The following is a 10,203-nucleotide window of genomic DNA, read 5'->3' as shown; positions in this document are numbered from 1 at the left end:
TTTTTTTAAAAAATGGCAGGCTTATGGTTGCTGTATTTTCAAGGAGGTATTATCTACCTGAGATTTCAGCTTCAGCCTTGAGTTCACATGGAGTTTCCGTTGCACACTTGATTTGGTCAAGAGTGCAGGAAAAAGATAATAATTCTCCCCTGATGCTTCTCTAGAGTGTTTTACAAGTTCTTCCCGGGAACACACATTTAGGGTCTGAGGGAAGCAGAAAAGATAAAGTGTTGTTAATTTCCAAGACAGACACCTCATTCTTTGCTGACGCGTCCACCTCAAATCTTGTCTTGTTCAGAGCACAAAGCTTCTAAGCAGACTTCTTGCCTTCAAGAAGGACGAAGTCGAGCCCTCGGTAGGGAAACAGATGCACCTTGACACTATAATGCTGGCTAAAAGAAGTCAGCCCCACAAGCTTGAATATAACTAAAGAGCAAAACAGAAGACAGATAATAGGCAATGGTGAGATAGACCTATAGCACAGGGAAAGGAAGTGGAGAGGGAGGGCGGGTGGGGACGCTGAACAAAGGACGAAGCTGTGCTCTGTGCATGCACCCCTATGATTAATGTGCTCACAATGTACTGCGAACCAAGACTCACAAAAAGTAGAAATGGATAAAAAATAGAAATGGATAGGGCAGCCGTGAAAGAGACTTTCATCAGCACAGTACAGCTAGTGAGAAACATTACCCTGCAATGGGTCGGCTGTGCATCTTCTCGGTCCTTTGACAAGCCCAGCACGTGCAACCAGGCTCCAGCTCCTCTGAGGACAGGCTGACAAGCCCATGGGGATTTCCCACATGGTTTTGAGGGTGTCTGCCACACTCCACATTTTCAAGAAGGTGTGAGGGTGGAGGAAGAATTTGGAAGAAGCCACTTCATGGTTCCCCAAAGTACTGCAGTGAGAGATAGTGGGGATTAGACACTCAGGGCTGAGGAGCTCCAAGACTGGCGACCATGGTCTAGAGCTCCTCTCCGCCTGGAGGGTTATGGGGGTCCCACTGACCCGCTGTTAAGAGCTGCTGCATGGTAGGAACTGTTGGTCACTGTAGGCGTGATCAAGATGCAGTAGAGTCCCGCTAAGATGCCAAAGATCTCTTTTCTTTTTTATTTTTATTTCTTCTTATTTTAAAGAGAATAGTACAAAGAACAATAGCAAAATTCCCACATCACAGACAAAAACAAAACAAAGCAAAAACGTTAAAACTGATCCATAGTTTCAAAACAAAATGATAGGAATTAACAGCGGCTATTATATTACACATTGTTACCTTCAGGGAAGTTGCTCAGATTGGAAATTCGGAGCCCGCTTGTCTCACAGACAGTTTTATGGAGGCAGATTGCAAGTGGCCAGGCCAGAGGCCCTTGGCTAGGACATTCATGGTTAAATGCCGTTACAGAAGTACTGCAAAGGACGACGGGTGAACCAGGCATTCTGGCTAATGTGACACTGCTGATCAGCGTGGGGTCTCCTTTGGTGGACAATCCAGTGTTCGGGACAATTCATTTCTATCATCTTAAGCCGTGGCTTTCATGGTCATTTTTCATAGCTGTTGGAGGGAGCCCATACAAGTGGTGACCAAGTTTGATGTGGAGTGAGGCATCCTTAGCAACCCTCAAAGTTTCTGTTTAAGTTAGATTTGTTTCTTCTCCGCAGGATATGCAGAGCAATACAGGGAGCCTAATTCTTTCATCCATGCTTGCTAAACATTCTGAGTCATTTGTTTCTGCCACTTTATTGATGAGCAGAGTCTGTTTATGTCCTGAAAGGCAGAATTCCCACAGTGTTTGGATGCGTCTTAGAAGTGCTTCCATATGCCCCTGTGTTGAGCTTGCCTTTGGGGGACTGTGTAAGACCATCTATTTACAAACATACACACACACACACACACACACACATTTATAATGGTGCAAATCTCAGTAGGTCTCACTGTGCAGATATCAAAGATCTCTGGGCATGAAGATGGATTCTATCTCTGTTTTTACAGCGGCTCTAAACTTTGCTGCAATTCATGGAGACACACCTTACCTAAGGCTCCCTACCTGGGCTCCTGAATCTGTCTACAGCTGAGATGAAAACTGCCTTTGGATAGTTCCTTACCATGCTACCGAAGGACAAGGTGTCTTGCAACCCTGTGAGCTCAGAACACTTTGCAAGATAGAAGCTTAGAAACTTTCTACCCTTCTCTCTCCCGTGTCTGGCTGACCAGTCCCTTAGCAGTTCCTGAATTCTACTCCAAGAGCCAGCTTTACCCCCAGAAGTACAGTGAGCCTAAGTGTGGGCCAACTGGCTTGAAGCAAAATGAAAGCAATTATGATAAAATAATGCCATACTTAATTTTTAGAGGAGCTTTGGTTCTGCAGTAAAGTTGAGCTGAAGCACACAAATTTTTATATATGAACTGCGACTGAAAACTATAAAAATATTTAATTTAAGAAAAACTGAAGCCCTCTCAGAGTTCTCGTCCTCACTACAAACACACTCATCCCACCATCCTCACCACATTCTACGGCAGCTCTGGAGTCCTCTTTTCTGAGGGTCTTTAGCTGAGCTGTCCTGGCTGCCTCCATGTCCTGAATGAGCTCAAAACATTGACATTTTCTGGTTCTTTTGACCTTTGGACGGAGCCACAAGTCAAGCTGCTGGATCTGGTGACTAAGGTGGATGAGGACACCGTACCATTTTTAGAGCCGGTCTTTCCTCTGAGTGGCGCTCGGGAGCAGCAGTCAGCATATTTTTGATCACACCTCCTAAAGACACTCAGGAAACAGGACTCCAGAGCTGCTGCGGAAAGCAGTGGGGACAGTGGGATGAGTGTGGGCAAAGTGAAGGGCATGTTTGTAGGGTGATTCATGACAATGTGTCTTTTACTGGGCTGGGGATATAGCTCAGCAGTGCAGTGCATGCCTGGCAAGTGCAAGGTCCTGAGTTCGATTCCTGGTACCAAAAAATTTTTTAAAAATGGCTTTTACTGTAATAAATTTTTAAAATTTAAACCTTCACCATGTATCTTGATCACACTTCACCAACCCGGCCTCCTTCTGTGGATTTAACCAACTGCACTTCAAAAATACTCAAAAATAGAAATCATAGTCGTTCTGAACACCTGCAGGCTTAGAGGTTTTTCTGGGGGGAGGGAGCCCTTGTGTTTTAAACAATTAGCATAAAAGCATTTACAGACCACGTACATTGCGTTATGTACCAAAGTCACCTGTCATCCCAGCACTTGAGAGGCTGAGGCAGGAGGATTGCCTTGAGTTTGAGGCCAGCCTGGGCTAGTGAGATTCTCTCTCTCTCTCTCTCTCTCTCTGTCTCTTTGTCTCTCTCTCTCTCTGTCTCTCTGTCTCTCTGTCTCTCTCTCTCTCTCTCTCTCTCTCTCTCTCTCAAAAAGAAAGAATATTAATAAGCCAAGTCATCGGTGTGAAGTGTAGAGAAAGATGTGTGTAGGTTCAACAGGTTGAGAATGTGCAGATTTTAGTATTGTTCAGAGTCCTGGATCCTATTCTTATGGAGACCAAGAGATTACTGTGGCCCTTTTCTTTATAAAACTACCAATTCCCAGATGATTAGCAGCTTCCATCATCCTGGAGGTGGTCCAATGGGTGAGTCCCCACCACTGTCCCACCAAAGTCCCCAGGACTCAGACAGGGTTCTCTGTCATTTTTAGCCAATCTCTGTGTCATGAATTATTTTGTGTCCAGGGAGAGATGATTTGCAATTTGTATCTTGAAAAGTGAGCCGGGTCTTGGTCTTGGTTGTTGTCCAATTACCTTTCAGGTTGGAGGTCCTCGCAGGGAGATATGAATACTCTCTCACACTGCCCGTTTCTCTCTGTCTGCAGTGTCCTGGCTTGTGGGGTACAGGCTGGGAGGGGAGAGAGGATGAGAGGACAGGAAGAAGGAGGGGAAATTCCCTGATCTCATCCCCCTGAGACACCAGTTGGCTTTGCACGGAGTGGAATTTTGCAAATCCAGCACGAAGAACCTCGTGTCTGGGACTTGGATGGTCGCAGGGGGCTGGTGCACATCCTCGCAAAAGCTGGTAATGGATAAACAGCTTCCACTTTCTCCAGAAATTCCTCTCCACATACACCGAGCCAGGGTCAGCCCAAGTTCATCCGTGTGAGCTGTACTGTCTACGCAAGTTGTTGCCCAGCTGGGGCTCCTTTAGCATCTCATTTTACAGAGACGCGATTCCACGGTGCTACTGGGATTCTCAGGAAGTGTCTAAGTTTCTCTGAGGCTGAGGACCCTGTATTTATCTATGCATTCGTGTTTTCATTGCCACACCACTCTATTTTAACACAAGCTGGGAAGAAAATCTGGGAGAACCATCACCAAAGGAGCAGACGCGGGAACCTTCCATTGCAGCAGAAGAAAGCAGAACAAAGATCCTGTCTGCTTTTTCAGGGCATTTGCTGTAGTCTGGGTTAGCAACTGAGTTTTCCCAAGCAGACCTGGGGCGACTTGCCCTGGGAAGGTGCAGAAAAGTGTGTTTTTGTTCAGAACAAGGACCGGCCTGACCCGGAGCCCTGGGAATTCTGAAGTATGCGGGCTCTCCAGCTCTGGGTACACATTTCCTGTGCAGACTTAATCACTTTATTTTGTAACTTGAGCACATTTACATTCAACCTTTCTCCTGAGGAGGGCGACTGGGACGTGGGCTTATGTACAGTGTATGCCATTACCCACCAACGTCAAAGGCCAGGAGGGACCCAGGGAACAATAAAAAGGTAGTGAGCATGGGGTTTGCCAGACCTTGCACCTGGATACAGTGTTCTGCTCCCTACTGGTCGAAATGCCCACAGTTGTCAGAGAGGACTAAGTTTACGCCCAAGAAAGATGGTTTTAGAGAAACAAGGTGAAGAAAACCTTTTAAGCTCCCCAGCTGAGAAATAACAGGCAGGAGAAGCTGGTGGTTTGAGCTCCGTTATCCGCCACTTACAGATGGGTCATAAAGCTGCATTGGCCAACTAGACGTAGCACTGAAATGAATGATAACTCATATGGAAATAGCGTTGTTGTAACAATAGGTGGTAATAAATGAGGCCCTCTGCTGTAGTGGATTGACAGCTGGTCGTCACCTTGCAACCCCCAGCTGAACTGAGCAACATGGTGCTGGGTGTGGGAGCCCACCTGGGGACTGCTGCCAGCAGCATAAGAGGCAGGACTGGAGAAGAAGAAGTTAGGCTGTTGGGAGCTGAAAGAGGCTGTTGGGAGCTGGTGGAAGCTGTAAGAAGCTGTTGGTTGTTTTGGAGGAGCTCGCCATCCTGGCTTTCCTGATGAACTTGGCTGTTTTCATCCTCCGAGGAGCTTGGGACCTCGTAGGCACTGAGAATGGCTTTGGTTCACTTGGGGGGAACTCTGATCCTCACCTTGAGCATCGCTTCCTGGCTCTGGAGGGGAAGATAGTGCACTGCCAGTCTCCTGGAGAAGCTTGCTGCATTGCCTTTCCTGATGGAAACTTGGCCATCTTGATCATCAGAGGAGCTCGGGACCTCACTGTTGCTGAGGATGGCTATGGCTGTCTTTTGGGAAGCTCTGGTTCTTACTTTGAGCATCGCTTCCTGGCTCCAGTGCAGATCCCTCAGCCTGCTAGCACAGATCCTTCATCCCACTGGCATAGACTTCCTAGATTCCACCACTGACCTTTGGGCCTTCCCAGCACAGATCTATGAAACAGGCCTGCATGAGGCATTCTTATGGGTTCTAGGTCTTCAGCTGGACTCATGCAGGACATTTCCGTGGGATCCAGGCCCTCAGCTGGACACTTTGGTCTCTAGTGTGTGGACAGATTTCCTGCACTCTCTTGTATATGATTCTTTTGGTGACTTTTATAAATAATCTTATAAAATATGTGTCCTGTATTATATTGTTCCCCTACAAAATCTCAAACCAACACATATGCCTTCTCTCCCCCCTTCCTCCCTACATAACAATAAGTGTTACCAGAATATGTTAGCTCTATGAGCTGGGTGGCAGGCTGAATCCCTGAAGGCCCAGCACTCTGGCAGACTGAGACAGGACAATGGCAAGTTCAAGCCCAGCCTGGGGTTTCTAGTTACTTAGTAGACTCTGTCTCAAAATTAAAGATATAGAAGTAAAATTGGACTGGGCTTGGGGCCCACGGTGAAAGCCCTGGGCTTCAAGTTCCAGTACCACAAAAAAGAGCAAGTCCATACCGCAAATGTCATCCAGTTGCTGATACAGTGACTAAAAGCCTGTCAGGTGGGTAGTGTATACAGAGTGGATACAGTGGGTGAAGGGAAGATCCACATCTTGGGCTGGATACGCAGAGTAGAGTGCGAATGTCATCTCATTACACACAACAGCAGCAAGTCACACCCCATGCATTGCTTAACTCTGCCACATGGGGGGCCTTGCAGATAGGTTATTTATGTGACTAAGTGATCCCCTCTGGCTTGTAAAAGAAAAAAACTTTTTTTTTCTTTCTTTCTGCGCTCACAGATGTGATGTGTGGATCCACAGTCACACTAGGCAAATTCTGACTATGAAGAACAAGTTGTAAAAATGCTGTCTCTGAAGCCAGGTGGTGCTGTCCATGGACACGAGGAGAAGTGGTTTGCTGTGAACCGCTCAGAGCCGGGCAGCAGGCTGCATCACCGCTCTGCACACACATGTCATCTAACTGATGCTGACCGCACACTGCCCGTGTTGAGGGATCTTTGGGGGACATCCAGGGATCTGGTGGTTCATAAACCGTGTTCCCACCACAGCAGCCGGTCATCAAGTGGGATGCATTGCTAGCAGGATGACCATCAAAAGAAAAGGCTGGAGTGCACCAAATACTGATTATCTAACAACAACAAAATTAGGAGTCATTTAGCCAGGTATGTTAGCACATGCCTATACTCCCAGTACTTGGGAGGCTGAGACAGGAGGATCACCACAAGTTCGAGGCCAGCCTGGGGTTATATAATGAGTTCAAGACCAGCCTGAGCTACACAGTGAGACCCTGTCTCTAAAAAACAAAATACATACATGAATAAATGAGTGAGCCACTGAGAATCATAACACTTTGTCAGTCAATGTGCACGTATGTTGTGTCTACTCTGACCATTCTAATGCATGAATTCCATAAGAGAACTGAGCCTCATTCATTTATGCATTCATTCCCATGGGTGTTTATACATATACTCACTTAATTGAACACCTAGTACATGCTTAGACCTGTGCCATGTCATGCATCAGAAATCTCCTGTAGTGTTAATACCGGTAAAAGTTTGTCCATAATGGGGGTGTAGGCTAGGATAGGATGTGTGTGAACACAAGGCAAAGCTGCAGAATAAAGACTGAGAGGAATTTATTGTAACAAATGCATTAAAAACAAACCCTGTCAAAAAATGCGCAAATGACATGAACAGGCAATGCCCACCAGAAGTGTAAAGGACTGGTGGGTACAGTAAAAAAAACATTCACCATTTTTGACCAGTGGAGAAATGTGAATTATAACAACACTCAGACTCCATTGTACCCCAGAAAGAAATCAAGAAATGAAATAATAACAAGGGCTGGTGAAGACATAGAGAAAAGAGAAAATTCTACACCCTTGCACACCTGTTTATAGCAGCACAACTCATAATAGCCAAATCTCGGAAACATCAACATATGAATGGATAAGAAAAACATCCTGTTTACACACACTGGAGTATTACTCTACGATGAAGGAGGATAAATTTGAGTCCTCTGTAGGAAAGCAGATGCACCTTGAGACCATAACAGTAAGTGAAATAAATCAGACACACAAGCCTCAGTATCGCATGGTGTCTCTTATAAGAGAAACTCAAAGTATAAAGAACAAGATAAAAGATCAATGGTAGGAAAGAGGGAGGCTGGCTCTGAGGAGGTGTGAAGAAAGAAAAATGCAGACAGAGGAAGAAAAATGCTCAAGACGCAACACCTACACTCTCCAGTCCCCCAGGACGAACATAACGATCAAGAGTCAGGAACACGTGTTGATGCATTTTCTAAACACCACCAAGAAAGTAAAAGATAAAAATCACAACAAACGCAAAGTAGGTAGAGATCTGCAGCCCTATCCTTCTACACAATCTCAGAGCACATACAACCAGACCCCAGCTCCTCTAAGGACAGGCTGAGAAGCCCAGGGGATTTCCCACGTGGTTCTGAGGGTGGCTGCGACACTCCACATTTTCAAGAAGGTGTGGGGGTGGAGGAAGAATTTGGAAGAAGCCACCCCACGGTTCCTCACGGCACCGCAGTGAGGAAGGGTGGGGATCAGGCTAGGGCCACAGACACTCAGGGCTGAGGAGCTCCAGACCCAGAGGGTTACGGGGGTCCTACGGACCTGCTGTTAAGACTGTTGCCTGGTATCATATTTGATCACTATGGGCGTGATCAAATCCCACCTCTCTTTCCTGGACGTCCTTGGATATCTCTGTCCACTTCTTTTATCACCATGATGTGAGCATCCTTCCTCCCATGATACTCTGCCTTGGAGCAGCTGACCATGGACTGCACCCTCTGCAGCCACGAGCCTAATTAAACCTCTCCTCTGGGTGCTGGGTGTCAAGTTTTTTGTCTCAGCAACACCAAAGTGCCTAAGGTAGTGGATGAATCCATAGCAGAATGTGCTGTAGGAGGCGGGACCTGGTTGGAGGTGGTCACTGCGTGCGACCTGGAAGGGTGAGTTCTCATCCCCGGCTCCTCCCTTCTCCCTCTGCTTCCCGGTCACCATGATGTGAGCATCTTCCTCCTCCACACCCATCCACCGTGATGCTCTTCTATTTTTGCAAATTTCTTTCATGCTTGGCTTCATGAAAGAAAGCTGGTTTTGCATATCTTTTTTTTTTTTAAGCACTGTGTGTTGGTGATACATACCAAATACCCTCACCCTGGGTACTCATCAGGTCCTCAGGTCCCATGTGGGTCTTTTTTACATCAGCTTCCCCTCCCCTCTGTCCATCTCCTCCCTCCCTTCCCTTTTGTAATCAGTCTGTCTCCCTGCTTCGTAGAGCCATGTCTTCTTCTACCCTTCAGTTTAGTTACTCTCTGAGCTTCTCTTTTAGGACACACCATGCCATATTGAGGCGCGTGGGTCTGATTTACTCCACTTAACATGCAGGTCTCAAGCTACACCCATTTTCCTGCAGATGACTAAAGCTTATCCTTCTTCATGGCTCAGTAGTACTCCCCTGCAGGCAAACAGCAAATTTTCTGTACCCATTGGTCCCCTCTCGGGCATCTAGGCTACCGGGCTTTGCTATCCTGCACTGTGCTGCTATAAAACAGATATCACTATGGGATGATGTGTTCAACTCTCGTGTGGTAAATCAAGGTGCGCACACTCCAGCAGGTCACTCTTAGAGGACAGAAGGGGTCCGCTCTTTCTGCTTTCTCTTGGGGCCCCCAGCCTGGAGGGGCTGCTGCTTCAAAGAGCTGCAGTGCTCTGCGAACCCCGCATGCCTCTCTGAGCTCGCTGTCTGCTCCGAGGCCCTCTGATCGGTCCCTTTTCTCGGGTGACCTCTGCGAGCTGCCAGTCCCTTGCCTCTTTCTGGGTCTCCCCTCAGCTTGCGCAGCAGGCGCGGGGCGTCCTCCTGCTCCCCTCTGTCCCGCTGCGGGCCCTTCTCCCCGACTTCTCTGGCCTGAGACCCCACTTTCCCCGGCTGGCTGCATCCTCCCCGGAGCTGGAGCTGCCGCTGGGCAGGGCGCAGAGCAGAGCCGCCGTCCGCGGTCTGAGCTGGCAGCTGGGCCGCGGCCGGGAGGGAGGGAGGCGGGAGCCGGGCCGGGCGTGGCGCGGAGCTCACGTTGCACGGAGGCCTGAGCCTCGCGCTCCGCGTCCCGGCTGCCCGCGCCCTGGCCGGCCGGAAGGCGCAGCTGGAGAAGTCGTCGCCTGGAGACGCGCAAACCCTGGGAAGCGGCGCCTCTCCGCCTCCTGCGTCCCTCCCGCTCGCCCAGCGCAAATTGCAGGAGGCTGTGCTGCGCCCTGCGGCTGCCCGGGACTGTTTTATTTCTTTTTGGATAAGGACTCGTCTTCCCCCAAAGACACTGCATCCATCCAGCCGTGCATCCGTCCATCTGTCCAGCCGTCCAGCCGTCCGGCGGTGCATCCAGCTCGGGTCCCGCGGCTCCTGCAGCGCGCGGCCCCAGCGCAATGAAGCGGCGCGGCGACGGCTGAGCGCAGCGCGGCGGCCACCAGGGTCCCTTGGCTCGGGCCGCGCG

Source organism: Chinchilla lanigera, unplaced genomic scaffold (genome assembly GCF_000276665.1).
Source record: "Chinchilla lanigera isolate Chin_1 unplaced genomic scaffold, ChiLan1.0 scaffold00098, whole genome shotgun sequence".
In the NCBI taxonomy this organism is placed as follows: domain Eukaryota; kingdom Metazoa; phylum Chordata; class Mammalia; order Rodentia; family Chinchillidae; genus Chinchilla; species Chinchilla lanigera.
The sequence above is the reverse complement of the archived record's forward strand: the minus strand, read 5'-3'. Positions refer to the sequence as shown.